The sequence below is a fragment of the Epinephelus fuscoguttatus genome, linkage group LG1 (assembly GCF_011397635.1).
Source record: "Epinephelus fuscoguttatus linkage group LG1, E.fuscoguttatus.final_Chr_v1".
In the NCBI taxonomy this organism is placed as follows: domain Eukaryota; kingdom Metazoa; phylum Chordata; class Actinopteri; order Perciformes; family Serranidae; genus Epinephelus; species Epinephelus fuscoguttatus.
Genome location: NC_064752.1, coordinates 10420323 through 10436273, shown reverse-complemented (window position 1 = coordinate 10436273; position 15951 = coordinate 10420323). Strand labels below are relative to the sequence as shown.

The following is a 15951-nucleotide window of genomic DNA, read 5'->3' as shown; positions in this document are numbered from 1 at the left end:
TGGTTACAGAAGCGGCATGTGTCCCCACCCTAAGGCAGTTGAGGTGGTGGACAACATAGATTAGGAGTTGGTTAAAGCATATCTGGTGACATACTAGATTGGTACCAGGAGTATTATCCATCACGGAAACCATAGCAATGGGAGAGGAGCACCAACGTAAGAAGCATTAAATCACAGAAGATTTGTAGACCTAGCTATAATGTTCTGGCTTCACATTTTATGACAGAAAAGACCCAATCAGGAAGCTAACGTGGGTGTCCGTACCATCGTTGTCAAAAGTTTCGGCACATCCACACGAAGACATGACCCAAGAGTTTTCAAACTAAAAGCAGCATTTTCAAGAGTCTCCATTTAGGGGTTTTGAAGCTTTGGAATAGTGTGGACAAAATGCATAACCATAGCAAAATGTTGTGTGTTTTAAAATGAAAATATATGAGTGTGGATGTAGTCTTAGGATGACCCCCAGCTAGAGTTCCAGCCATTACCTGTCACAATTACACACTAAGGATTTTGATTTAAAACAGAACCTAACAATTTGAAGATTTCCCCCCAGATGGCACAGTAAATAGAACTTTAAATAAAAAAATGACGGCCCTATTTATGACCCACATCAACCATAAATTTCTTTTTTGGAAGTGAATGTAGGACACTGCTGCGGTTACATATCTAACCATTCATCTGTTAGCTGTATTTGGTGATGATGACTGCGAGCAGAGAGAAGACTCTGATGACTCAGGTTTCAGGACTGTTTTCTGTGTGTACAAACAGTAGGCTGTGTAATAAATTATAAAGGGAGGGACTGAACGTGAAAGCAAAGGCAGGTTGTGGAACATGAAACAAAGCTAAAAGAGGAAGGAAAAGAATCTGACTGCCGCCCTAACAGCTCGACATTTCCCACAGTGACTGCTGAAGCACTCAACAGCTCATCTAGAGAAGGAAACTGCTGACTGCTCCCAGAACACAATGGGTCTGAAGGCTCCTGGTCTTTGAATATGTTTTGGGGGATGTGGTCAGCCTAATACAGGGTTGCTCTTCAGAGATTGAGATAAGCTGCTTCCTATAGCTGTTTGTGAATCACTACAGTTTGACATGCACTGTTGTTCAGACCAGAGCTGCGCGTTCACATGTAAAGCAGCTCCATGAAATCAGACAGGAGCTAACTTACATATTCATTTATTCATTACTTCAGGTGCTGCATGGCCTTGTTTAGATTCAAGCTGCTTCTATTCACTGTATTTAAATTTTGGCCATTTTAAGCTAGTTGAAATGAAACAGTTTTATTTACATAGTCACCCAATACTTAATTTTTAGAGCTCACGGAACAGAGCCTCTTAAACAGCACTAAAACTTAATTGTTAAACGTAAAGTGCCTTCATTGCGGTCAGTTTACTGCGGTTAGGATTCCTTCAGCGTTCACCATTTAATAGCCGAATTATCCGCAAAGGTCTCCTCCTCTCCAAAAGTGAGTGTTTCCCCAATGTTGTTTGGTTCAGGGAAGGGCTACTATAGCCCAGCTCCTACTAATGTGTGCTCACCTTTCTTCTCTGATACCTTAAGGCGCAGACTTTCAGGAGGTTTTTACCAGGAGCCAAATTATCCACAGAGGTTTCTTCCTCTCCAAAACAAATGGACCAGGTGATTAACACCGGGAAATACAAATAAAAAGGCAGTTTCACGATAAAAATCTGTGTTTCTCCAATGCCGTTTGGCACGGCAGTGGCTGGAGCCAAGCTGCCACTGATGTTTGCTCAGCTTGTTTCTCTGATAATTTAAGATCCTGACATCCTACAAGTAAAATCTTTTATCTGGATAAATATATAGGTGAAAATGACCAAAATCTAAAAAAAGTGTTTTGCAAATATGTGTCTTAAAGATCCAGTGTTTAGGATTTTGTTGCACCATTATGAGAAAGGATTTATTATTCATAACTATGTTTTTATTAGTGTGTAATTGCCTGAAATTAAAAACGGTTGTGTTTTCATTAGGACCTTAGAATGAGCCATTCATATATGTTCGAAGCAGAGTCTGCCACGTTGTTTCTACAGTAGTCCAGAACTGACAAATCCATAGATGGGGCCATTGGCATTCTTGCGTTGGCCTCAGTGGTTCTCCTACGCACTTGGCACACAGGAGAAGTTTCAGTTTTGAAGCCTTCCCGCTAGATGCCACAAAATCCTACACTCTGGATCTTTTGAAGTCAATTTATGACAGCTTCTTGCAGACAACTACAACCCTGACGAATGCGCAAAGAGGATTTAACGCCTCTGACAGGCTATGGAGACCAAATAATATGAACCATGTCCTTGAAAAAGATTACAGATTTCTCTGGGTTTGAACATTTGTGGAAACATTTGTGATAAAGTAAGAACATATCTCGACAAAATATATAACCTTGGTATAGTTGTTGACATTTTAATGTGTAAAAGTTATATATTAGATCTTTAAGGGCAGCTGACACCATTACATTATTATGCATTTTAACTAAAATGAATCTCAACTCAAGGTCGTCTTACTGGCTTTCTTCTGCAGCTTTCATTAAAGGTTTGGAAATTTTCCCACCTCCCAAACAGAGACATAAACATGATGTCATCCTGAATAATGAAAACTGAAGGAGAATTAAAAGGACATCCAGTCTGATTATCAGGATACTGATCGTACCCCTCATTAGACTGAACCAGACTCCATCTTTGATAATGACCCATTTAGGAAAATGACAAAAACAAAATGCTAATAGAGATATTGAGACAGCAGGTGTTCAGAGGTTACCTGTAGAAGTGCAGCTGTAGAGTGAATCTGGATTCGTTCCAAACTGACCAGTCAGATAAGAAAATGAAGCCTCTCCTAGTGACACATGATACGTGTTGTACTTTAATGTCACAAACTGTGTCTCAGCGTGTGGCTTTTACAGCCAGAGATCACCTGACACGTGGAAACACTGATATCTGAACTTTAGGGACAAAGTGAAACAAGAAGTTGACACATGTTGTTTTGCCCTTCTCACGATCCCGACTTCTCTGATACCCAAGACGTGTTGAGGACATGGTCTCTCTTTGTGTCGTCTTGTCAGGATGTTTGCAGCCCTGCGCTGTCATATTTTTAGCTTCTGATTCTTCTTGTACATTTACCTCATGAGGAAAATGCTGCCGTGTCCCACTCGGTGTGCCCTGCTTATCAACGAGCTGCAGACAGCCGCTGTTATCTAACGTGTTGGAGACACTCTCCATGTCGCGCACGCAGCACTCACACACTTCTGTAAACCTACTTTGTCATGTTCTTAAAGCCCAAGCTGTTAACGTAACATAACACTGTTGGCATAAAGACATTTTCATGGAAACAACAGGCTGTGTTCTTGTCTGTTCTCGAGCACTGTCTCACTTCAGAGTTCACCTATGGAAAAGATCATTCCAAATGCCAACAGTCACGACGACCTCTCCTCTTCGCTAAACTTTATTGACACAAAACATTCATCAGCAGCCTGCTGTTACCAAACAACATGATGTCTTCACTGCCGTCTGTCATTTGAGCTTCATTTCCCCTGCAGGATACGATACTGTCTGGCCCGACTCGCTTGGAACCGTTCTTTTTGGTTTTCCTTTGGCAAAGGTTGTGGATTGTACCTGGTACTTTTTTTGGTTTCACCTCAGTTTAGGTTCCTTGTCACTTGCATGACACGGGACATCCTGCACAAACCTGGCATTTTTAAATAGCCAAACTACAGTCAATACAACTGCATTTTTCTTATTTACTCAACCCAGAGTTTAAAGACGTGGCAGCCTGCAAAACTACGCTATCGTCAGCTGTTTGTTTGCTGATGAGGATGATAAAGCAACGCGCAACAAGTGTTTGTGTTGAGTTTAAGATGACGTCACTGCAGTTTCACGCAGCATTGCTTTGGCAATCAACAAAAAATCCCTCCTTAAACAACGTGTTCCTCTTGGCAGTGGAGAAAAAAAATGAGAAAAGTACCTAGTTCCAAAATTGAGTCAAGCAGAGTCGAGTTGAGCCGAATCATGCAGTGAATACGAGGCATTGTTGTTGGTGGCGAGTGTCTGTGACCACTGGTCACCAGTTTTCACTTTTCAGAGTCTGAACTGTGTCATTGTGATTTCTGTCACGCTGCACTCAACACCACCGACCTTATAAAAGCAGCTGCACGTACAGGGTTTCCCACATCGTAATAAAGGAAGGGAACACTGCTGCCTCGCTGGAAATAAAGAACTTCCCCAGAAACATTAATAGAAATTAAAACAGGACGAGGCGCTTCATCTCACAGCAAAGGCTACTTATCTCATTTTCTAATTCATCTAATGAGCGTGTGAATGAATGATTGCAGTGTCAGGAAAAAAGAAAACCTTCAGGGTTTGCACAGTTTGGGAAAATTCATGACAAACGGCCCAGTCAGTTACAGTCAGCTGGAAATGTGTTAAGATACTGACTAGTTTCATACATGAAACATTGGAGCGAGTCATATTTTGGTTTTTAAGGATTTACATGCTACATGTGACGTCTATATTAATATTTAAAGACACTGAGTCCATGTGTACCGGAGGAGACAGTCTACATCTTCTACAGAACAACGGAGGTGAAATTATGTCATACCAGTTAAAATGTTCGCACTACAACTTTCAATTATCTTTAACCTTTGTGTCTGCTGACTAATCCTCAAATGTGTAACTAGTGTAATCAGCGTCATCTCCACAAGCAGCTGTTCAAACCTCACTCCTGCTGTCTTATTAACTACAATGATGGATCAAGGCCTTCAGTTTCACTGTGGACACAGTGCTGCAGTGGACAGGGAAATAAAATCAATGAATCAATCAATAAAACAGTGTAGTGTCCTTCCTGTACCTCCTCATGGAGCTAACCGTACAACTATTTTTGACCTGCAAATATCTGATGGTACTTGAAGGTCAGATACACATCAGTAGAGCTTACACCCTGCCAACATCTGATCTCACATCTGATGTGAATCTAAGATAAGTCAATTTTTTTGTGAAGTCGGCCCTGCGGTCCTCCGGACACAACACAAACACAGAGTCAGAGGGAAAGTTGCACAAATGCAGCACAGGCTGTAAAAATATATTAAAAGCATTATTTTTTTCCTGACAATCAAAGAAATAAGTGAAAGAGCCAGTCAAAAAAAAAATCAATGTGACCATCAGCTGAAGAGGTCGGGTCTACATCAGAGTGCAGGGCTCATTATGAGCACCATTATTTATCTGTACAGTGACGGACTGTCCAGCTCGGTCTCTGGAGGCTCCACCTGTCTAACTGATTGATTTTACAACAGCCTTAAGCTGCAGACTGAAACATCTTTTAGTCGACTGTCCGTACAGACCAGGAGTCAAGCTAGGAGACTGAGACAGCAAACACACCTCTGGAGCTGTCAGGAGGAACTTCATCATTGGAACTCCTTGTTTCAATCACTGCAGGCACCAAACACACATCAGCCTGTGTTTACATTTTGGCAAATTGGCACCACTGAAAATGCTGAATTTGCAACTATCACTGGGTTACTTTGATGCTGAGGGAAACTGAAAAATGAGATGTTTCTTTAGCAAGTTCTGGAGTTACAACTAATGTTTTTTTAATGATTCCTAAGCAGATTTATGGACTTTTATTCCCTATTGACATCAGTGAAAGTGACTTCCTCGGAAAGTGTCAGTCACGCTGAATCTATAAATATGTATATCATGTCTGTGTGTGTCAGACTTCACTGAGCTTTGACATTCTTTGACGTAAATAGCGTCAATCAGGCGCCAAGTGTTTTTAAAGTACTTTCAATTCCTCTGTGTGTCGCTGCTGCTGCAGTTGTTGCCCGTGTTGATAAGCAGGTCAAACTACACAATACCTAACTTCCTGTTGTTGTCATAACCCCGTCATGTACCTGTCCCTTTCACCTCCTGCGGTATCTTTGCCTCAAACCTCTCCCTCTAGTCATCCCTTTAAATGCTTTGATAGCATGTATCTACTGTCTCTGGTTCTGCTGGTATCCCCCACTGTTCCACTCTCCTCTTTAATGATACTCATGTGTAATATACAGCAGAGCCTTGAACCAAAGGCTCGCATGTTTTTAGAAAGGTTGCAGGTTTCTGCAGCAGAAAGGACTAGAGTATATGTTGCTTTACAAAACCATTAGCTCCTCTGTGCAGTGAAATACCCCGCCACCCATCAGCCTCTTCCAGCCCTCAGCAGTGAGACAGCATTACTCAGCCTCAAATGACTGTTGGTGGAGCATCTTGTGACTGCGAGCAGAGTGGAAAAAAAGCCTCACAGTCTGCTGTTTGTTGGGCTGAAAACCAAGTTGGACAATGTGACACCAAACATTCCTGGGTTTTTATGAAAAATAACTGTTCGGGCTGTCAGAGAGTGGAGTAGGAAACACAAGCTGCCATTCATGCCGACGGATGGGAAGAGGTTTATCTAACAGTCCAATCAGGGAGCAGCTGAGCGTGACAGGGTCGTATTCAGAGCAGGAATGTGATGTGAAGATGGGACACAGGAAACATTTTTCTGTCTCAGTGGACAGTGTGACGATCTACTGAACATACAACATAGAGACAGGACGTGCTGGAGTGTCTCAACCAGAGTCCTGCAGGTATCCAACAGTGGTGGCCATTCAAATGCCTGATTAATAGCTAAAAATCAATTACATAAGGTGGGTCGTAAATAAATAGGACAAGCACACATATACTTTCTCCACCTAAATTTGTGTGCATGCAGGTTTTTTTAAGTAGTATGCATAATTGTTTTGTTTGTGGTGTGTCACGTTAGTCATGGTCAGAAAACAGGTTAGTAAACAGTAGAAATTACACACTTTTTTATAACTCTTACTTATTTAGTCTCTCATTCATACTCGGTGCAGGCTAAATTTTGAACAATGTTTGAATGCTGTTTCGACGGAGGTGGATGGAACTGTTTGCATCCCTGCCATCAGAAGTCAATCAGACATGACGCAAATTTCCCGTGACTACTGCAGAGTCATTTGTCCCGGGAGTGAATGCTGATTGTCGCCTTTCCCGTAAAATACAAAAGCCAGATGTTAGTGGGTGTTATGGCTCGTTTTCACTTACGTATGTGACTGGTGTCTGTAGATCCATAAATATACGGATGATGCCTCTAGTGTCCAACACAAGGAAGTGCAATTCTTTACGAATGGACAGAAACCTGATAGAAACTACCTGTAGCCATGGGGGAGAGGCTTGTTTTGTCTGTTTTTCGCTATCCAGTAGTATCCAGTAATATGCGCTTGGAACATAACCGGTACAAAAACAGGACCAATATTGCATAGCAACAAATAAATTAAGTTAAGCAGAGTAACATTACTCAGATTCACAATGTGTTAAAACAAGATAAACAAGTTATTTTTAATCAAACACACTAACTTGACGATCAATAAAATTGAAGCATAGCCTGTTAGCTAGTTAGCGGCCTATTAGTTCAGCTAGCACACCATCATACGGTCTCTCCCAAAAGCACTGCGATATATTACATTTTTTTGAACGTACTCAAGGAAATTTCCGGACTGAAATATTACCGATGGGAGAAGTTTAACAGGGATATCGGATATTATGAAGATTCCCATAGGAATGAATGGACTTCTCATTGACTCGTCTTCGTACACATACGTAAGTGGAAACAAGGCGTTAGTGGGGTTTTGTCCACTGGTGAGAGGCTTTACAGTAGATTTAGGAATTTTCTACACTTTTTTCAGGAGGTCATTTTGAAACTTTGCATGGACAGAACACATTTTATTGCATGATTAAGCATTAAAGCTTAGCTCAATGACGGAGAACAGCTCAGGAAATGAGGATTGATGTTACATCGCATTAACAACTTTAAGAAACTGAGGTTGAAAACAGCACCAGAGGAGATATGTTGTTGTTTAGCAGGTTGGATTATGTCTGAGGAAAAAAGAGTTGTGCACAGTGTGTTTTGTTTTGTGAGGTGTAGAAACATATAATTATGCTCAGAGAAGCTTTTTCTGCAGGGACACACAGAGGACATCGAATGCAGCATCTGCTCTGATCACAGATTATCACAGGAGATCAGTGACGTTACTGCAATCCTACAGCACAGCTATGTGTCTTACAGTATATTACATTGTCACACTTTCATAATCCCTCTAAACAATAAAGACAAAATTTGCACAAGCCCAGAAACAATGTCGGTGCGTAAACATCTCCACTTAAAGTTAAGAAGTGATCTGATATTCACATTAGCTTTCACTGATCTTAATCACTTCGACACAAAGAGGTTTAAAAGTTTGATATGTTGGGTAAAAGCACTGGTATCATATCAGTGCACCACATGCTAATAGATCAGAGTGATTTGTAGTTTGAGCACCACTTGCAACTAAACTCTTTTCAGCGCTTTGACCTCACCTGCCACTTCAGCTTCTTTCAGTACTTCAAATTCAGCTTTTACTACCACAGAGATAACTTTTTAAAGCCAAAGACTCATCCATAGTGACCATTTTGTTCACTTTCAACACACATCAGGTGCAACTAGAGGCTCAGTGTCTTTTTCAAGGAAACTTAGGGCTCTGACACACGAAGCCGACGGTCAGCCACTGGTCAATGTCGGGCCGTTGGTGAGCATCTGTTGCTCTGGTTTTGGTGGTCGCGTAACACTGGCACTTTTTTTGGGGGGGATCAATTCAGCATGTTGAATTGGTATCGGGGTCAGTGGAGTCCATCGATGAATGAAATCTGATTGGCAGGTCAATGTAGTGCACAAAAAAAGAGACAGAGGTGAGGAAACAAACGAAACAAACTTTGAATGGTGAATACGGACTACTGCTGCATGCTGGTATGAAGAGTTACTTCCTGTCACTCAGGCGCTGACGGTGTGTACTGGTTGTCCACTGGCTGTTTGTGGTGTGCTCAGTGCAACTTTTTGGTTGAGACACGAGCTGAGGCTCAAACCACCAGCCCTGCAGTATATTGATGACCTGCTCTACCACCTGAGCTACACATGCTATTCCCTTAAGAAAATGGGGTGTTTTTTTGTTTGGACAATTTCTCATGCTGTTGAAAGCAGAACACAATGGTATGGAACATTCAGGGTCACATGACAACGTGCTGTATGTGAAACTGTGCTGAGTGTACAACCACACACATAGCTCTCACATGCTTCTCCCTCGTTTTTTTTTTCTCCTAGTGAACTTTGAAATGAAAAGCCACTTCAGTTTCATTGAGCACATGATCTCGCAGCGCTGAGGCTAAAGGCTCGCTGAGGGAGCCGAACTGTGAAAAACACAATCACAGGTCAGACGGAACAAACCTCCAGATGATCTGATGTCAGATGTCACAGAGTTAGAAGGATATTTAGGATTCAGGAAGCTCAAGTAGTACAGCTGAGAATAAACTCAGCTTTTGTACAAAAAGTTTTTTTTTCCCTTTCCCAAACAGCAGAGGAGCGAGCGGGTCCCTGTTCCTTCTTGATGTGTTTTATGTTTTAACAGATTTCATCTTGTCCCAGTTTGGAGCGTCTTGGCTGTGACAGCAGAGTGTGTGTTCAGATCTGAGCTGTGTGTGTCTGTGTGCACAGGCTGTGATGAATGGCTGCGTGCTGATTGTGTGCAGTCACCATGGCCAACAAGAGAACCACGCCCAGCTCTCCAACACAAACACTGCATTCCACCGAGCCCACTCCTCACACACACATACACACACATACACACGGACCAGTAACCAGGACCAGGACTGAGGTTTGAGCAGGACTCAGACCAGGTGGACAGAGGTGATGTGTGTGCTGCAGAGTTCCCTGTTGGCAGAGCTCCCGGTCAGCTCGACATCACACTGACAGGAGGGCAGAAAACAAACCGCAGCAGGGGCTCTGCAGCGTCTGCAGTCTGAACAGGAACCACGACTGACTGTCAGCAGGGCTTCCCCACAAAACTGACTCATCTCATGTCTTGACCAGCTTTGGCAACCTTTTAAAAACATGCAGGAAACCATGGCTACACTGCCCAAACAATAATCATAGAAATACCATATATGGCATGTTTCTTTTAAAGATTCTAAATATTTGAAATGCACTTGTGAGGCTCCCTGAATAATTCATTAAATTGTAAAAAAAAAAAAAAAAAAAGGTGTTGAAAATGGCTTCATATTAAGGGTGTGTAATTTCCTGTTTCTTTAGCCCATTTTTAACAGAGAGTCTACAATACTGCTCTAAAGAAGATTCACCACTACGACGTCTTTGCTTTTACATACTGAACGAAACATGCTGGCGTAACACGGTGTGTGATTTTAGAGAGCATGCCGACATGATGTTTAGTCTAGTGTGTGTGTGTGTAGTCCTGTCACGATTCAGCTCTGTTACTACCTCCACTACCTGCCTGGCAACGGGACAATTCTGTCTCACCATTTTGTGTCCGTACCTTTTAGGCTTTACAGAACGAAAAATAATGGCGTAGCAGTCCCGCCTTGAACAGGCAGTGTAAAAGGGGCTTTTGATATCTAGATACACGGTCAACAATGGATTACAATAACAGACACATGACAGTCCCTCCAAGATTTTGTGATGCTGCAACAGCAACAGTTGATGCAATTTCAGCCAATCCCCAAGAATTTGCAACTTTGCAATTTTTGTCAAATCACTGCAATTTTAACGCCAATTTGACAATTTAAGAAGGGTACAATCTCATTTCATTGTAGAGCTGTGCGCTCTCTCGGTATATCATGACACCCAATAACTGAGTCAAACCATTTTAGCGGCCCCTTTACTGCAACTGACCCCAAGGTCCCGTTTATATGACAATTGTCAATGAGCACAACACAGTCACGGGTGATTTATCCAATTTCATATTAATAATTATACAAAAAATCAAAAGTAAATGTTGTTTTAGTGAAGTCTCAATCAATAGAGATTGAGGTCCTGTTTATACAACAACAATTTCAACTTAAAACGGTAAACTTTAGTTGCGTTTTGGCCGATCATTTACAGGACAACGGCGTTTTGGGTGCCCGAAAATGCAACGTTTTGAAAACAGGTTCCAGAGTGCAATTTTTTGGAAACAGCACCGTCTCCGTTGTCATGTAAACTAGCAATATGCAGTTCCTTTGAAAATGGAGACTTTTCGCACATGTGCATAACGCTTCCAGTCACTAGGCATGCACGAGAAAGTCGACCATCACAACAACAATGGTGGACTCCCGAGCTCTGCTTGTGCTGCTCACCCTGTTGAATTTATCAATGCTTCCCCATCATAGTGTAGATTTACTGTAGCAACTCCACCTCGTTGTCCGTCCAGACAAATGTTCATGCGGTTGCCATTTTGTTTGTTTATACATCGCCGCTCTGTAGAAGGAAGCCTAAGTGTCACACCGCCAACTACTGGCCTGGCATGTATACTGCAGCATTTTTGGTCATTTTTGCAGATCCGTGTGCACGGTGATTGTTATCAAAACGTTGTCGTCTAAACGCAGAAATTTTTTCAAAACGAAAATGAGAAACGATTCTGTTTTCAGTGGATTGTTTTCGTGTAAACATGGCCTGAGTGAGGCCCTTTCCTGCAGCACGGAGGAGCCGCATTTTAACATCTTTCATAGTGAGGACACTTAATTTCAAACGCACAACAAAATCTAACAGACCACTTCAAAACACTGGACACAGATTCTTGCACTGAGTGACTGCTGAAGCTCTTTAGCCCCACAAACGCTCTGACCGCTGTCAAGCTGTCGAAGGCATAACAGGCTCTTCCTCACCTGACACGACAATGAAGCTGTGAGATGCACCTGACGCTGAAGCTGTCAGGGGTCACGATCCCTGGCTCTCCCTCCCCTGACAGTGAAGCCGTGAGGTGCATGGTGGTCTCTCCCTCATCTGACACTAACGCTACTGCAGTGTCTGTCTCATCTGTAATGCAGCTTGTTCTTTCTGTCCATCACTGTCTATACAACCAGGTAGATCTGTTTCATCACTGTGGAGTTTGCTGTTGCTTCTAAATCTTCCTGACTGGCTCGGACATATATAACAAAAAACTTTTAAATATTTGTTTGGAATCGATATCTGCCCAAAATCTCAAAATCAGTGCATCCCCACAAAATAATGGTGAATCCCAGATTTGTGCATGTAACATTTGCACACACTCGCACACACTGTTTGTGCATGAGGCCATTGTCATTGGAAGTAAAAGAGTTAATGGTGTCAGTCACAAACAGGAGGAGTTGAAACCAGTTGGAAGTGGCATGATTGACTACGGCTAACGTTACTCGCCTTGGGTTGTCTGAACTTCAATAAAATCAGTTCACATGATAGTCAGAAGTGAGGTTTGTGGTGCCACCAGTAGATTTTATAACACCCTGCCCTGAATTTGGCTCAGAATTCAGGTCAGATCTGTTGTTATGTATCAGTGTTGTTGAAACACTGACTCTTGTATCAGTTTCCCAAAACGCGTCAGTTAGTCTCTTCACCGCCTACCTTCTCCTGACACTGCAACATGCTGCTCTGATTAATGACTGGGAGGTGGACGCGTGATGTCATCGATCAATAAATCACCAGCTCAGCTGAATCAGACAGACCCTGACTCACCTCATCTTGTGGATGATGGGTTAAACGATTGCGTCACACATTGTGGAAAACTCTGTTATATGTAGGGAAAATACTTTTTTATTAATTTGTGATAATGATTTTGACCATAGTGCTCAGCTCAACCATAAACTACCAAACTTCTACTTTAAACACGTTCTAAAAGGTTTTGAAGAGGTGAAAAGGAGACCAGAACTGGGCTGAAACGTGATTCTCACACACACACATACATGCACACACATGCACACACACACAGCACCTGTTGGCTGTTTTTAGTACAGGGAAGTGAAATCCTGACTGTTGCCAACACAACATGAGGAAACCATTGAGCCTCCACTTCCTGTTGGCTCTCCATCCGCCCTCCATCTGCTCACTTCCTCCTCTGACCGACGCCTTTTTCTGAATATCTCTGAGAGGATACACTCTCACTCACTCACACACACACGCGCTCACACATACACAAACACACGCACACCTCCAGCCTATTGTCTGAAGGACTTCAGAGTATAAGTGGAACCTAGTCCTGCTGTTGAACCCAAACACAGCTTACTGGTGTGTCCTCAATGTGTCCAAAAGCCCTTAGGCCTCATACGTAGCCATGACAGTAGACAATCCCTCAAATATGAATGTTGCTGCAACAAAGCTACAAATTCTAAGACGTGGTTGCTTCACACACATCTTCATCCCGTCAAGATCTGTACAGTCACCACAGTGTCAAGGTGGACACCCAAGACTAGAGTCACCAATTCAGTGTCAGACCAAATGTCTCTCCTTCTGTTCCCGAGATATGACGCTGAGTAATGGCCAGAGAAGTGTTACTGCAGAACATTATGATGTCACAGTGAAGTTGACCTTTGACCTTTCGCATATAAAATGTCAGCACTCCATCATTTTATCCTGTTAGGCATGGATATGAATATGAATTCTTGAGTTATGGCCAAAAACAACTTATTTAAATGAGGTCACAATGACCTTTGATCTACAAAATCTAATCAGTTCATCTTTGAGTCAAAGTTTGTACAAAATTTGAGGACATTCCTTCGAGGTGTTCCTGAGATAATGCCACGTCTGTCGCTGGTGTGGATACATGAAATAAGGTTTAACAGGTTTAGTGTGAGCAAACCTTCATATACAGTTTTGCGCCATCATCTCCCAATAAAAAACTGAGGACAATCTGCTCAGTCTTCAGTCACCCACATCATTTACGAACATTAAATACAACCACACAAACACATAAGTGGATTTAGATCTGAAAGAACATATTTAGGATGTTGGGTTTATTAAAGTGTAAGTTTAGACGTTGATGAAATAATGAAGTGTGTTTCAGTTCTGCAGGCCTGTGGGTAAAAATCTCTCTGCTCTCTGATACGCTCTCTTTCTCTCTCCTGCAGCATCACTCTCTTTATTCTCTCATCTTTATCAGTTGTTAACATGCTGCAGAGGGATGCCAAGTAAGCTGCCAGCTTTAAATACACACGTGCACAGACACATGCGGTGAACTGGAGAATCTGCACAAACACCGGTCTGAATTACACAGCTGCTCAGTCCTGGAGCTGAGTCAGTTTACTGCAGTCTGTTTAATAGATAATATATAAAGTAGAACATTAAGGAACTTTCAGAGAGTGAGCAGTTGGTTTCCCTGCCTGCATTTCTTCTGACGCAAACATGACAGCAGTCATGTCAGCGAGGTAGCACACGCCCTCTTGCTTCTTGCTGCTGCTGCTTCTGTGAATGTGCACCTGTTTGCCACCACCGTCTGAGGTGACAAAGGTTTAATTTTTATCAAGTGACTATTGCAACAACAGAAACCACACAGAGGATGGAGAACAATACAGCAGCTGATTTTACTGATGTCTACACTCTCTGAATTACTGAGTTAAACCAACAGATCCATCAACATAAAGATCAGATTCTAGGTTTTAGTGTACCACCTGGACCTGAATATTAGTTGTGTCGCATGACCTTTTCCTCCAGTTTAACCTACAGCCTGAATTTTGTGGCAACGTGGTGAGATTACAGTGGGTGAAAATCAGCGGTGAGTGGCCCAAGTCGTTTGCAGGTGCTGAGGAAGTCAGAAGCCACAGAGAGTTACGAGTTACTATCGCTCAATTAAAAACAGGGTATTGACATTGTCAGGTGATGCAATGTGAAGATGGATTTTTACTTGGTGCAAGGGAGTCCCTGGGGCTGGGCAATATGAAGGTATAATATTGTTACAGAGATATGAGACTATATATAATCGACTTAGATTTTGGATACCGTTGTATTGTGATGTGCCATAAATGGTGTTTTTTCCCCTCTTTTTAAAGGTTGAATTACAGTAAAGTAATGTAAATTTATCAATTAAATTAATTCATCTACAAATATATTGTGTATATATTGTAAATAGTCTTGTGTGCACAGTTAACCCACTTTAGTGCCTTACTTTTTTATATATATATTTTTATCTATTTTTATCAGACCCTCGATTTTCTGTCTGTGCTTTGAGCTGCTGCGACATGTGAATTTCCCAAGTGTGGGATTAATAAAGTTTATCTTATCTTATACACTTATTAGCTATATCCACATTATTGATTATTATTGATCAAAAATCTCAGCATTAATATTTTCTGGAGAAAGAAAAATAATACGCATCCTCACAACTTTGTCCCATTAGAAAGGGTATTTGGTCAGGAATATTATGTTCTATTTTGTCCCCCAGTCTGAGCATTGATGACTTAAAAATATTGCGATACATATTCTGTATTGGGATATAGCCTAAAAATATTGTGATATAATTTTCAGGACACATCGCCCTGCCCGAGGAGTTTTAGGCTGCGTTCACATGCAATCAGGCAGACGGTAAACAGCAGATGGACAACATCTTCTGGAAAGCATGGGAAAGAGAAACCGTTTGAAAGAATGACAGGACGGTACATTGAAAGACGCATGACAATATGTTGCAACGATGATGCCGTATTGTTCACAAAGAATGGAATAAAATAAAATTATTTTGCGTGTTTATTCTAGTGGCACCCAGATCACCCATGTTTTCTCCTTGTGTGAGGGAGCTTCACAACACCTGGTTGTAAGTTCCATCATGGAGGACAGCAAAAAGTTAAAACATTTTAATGCTGAGCAGCAATGCCATCTATTGTTACTGTTGCAGGTATTCTCTGCCGGCCTCACCTAATTTTACCGTCCTCTAACATGTCCCTGATTCCATGTGAACACAGCATTCGGCCGATGTAATTTCAAGTTTAGTGACAGATTTCACCATCACAACACGAAGCAGGTCACATCGTCCTTGGGTTCGCCTTGTTTTATTTCCAAAAATGAACCTTTTCCATGCAGTTGCTGTATTAACGTTGTGTCACTGACTGTGATCGAGACTTTTTCAACCTGCTTCACGTTGTTTTCACTCTGATCTATCTC

General features: G+C 41.9%; 1 protein-coding gene across 7 annotated transcripts in view; it reads right to left on the bottom strand.

The window, feature by feature from the left end:
- LOC125891356 (plasma membrane calcium-transporting ATPase 1-like) overlaps nucleotides 1-15951 on the bottom strand; it is a 148402-nt gene that overhangs the window by 118734 nt on the left and 13717 nt on the right. Inside the window, exon 1 of one of the 7 annotated variants that reach the window (XM_049580712.1) lies at nucleotides 2767-2911. The exons of the other annotated variants lie outside the window; for them this stretch is intronic. The gene's annotated coding sequence lies outside the window, so the exon portion shown is untranslated. Of the gene's footprint in view, nucleotides 1-2766; nucleotides 2912-15951 lie in introns of those variants that run through there. 7 annotated transcript variants of the gene reach the window in all.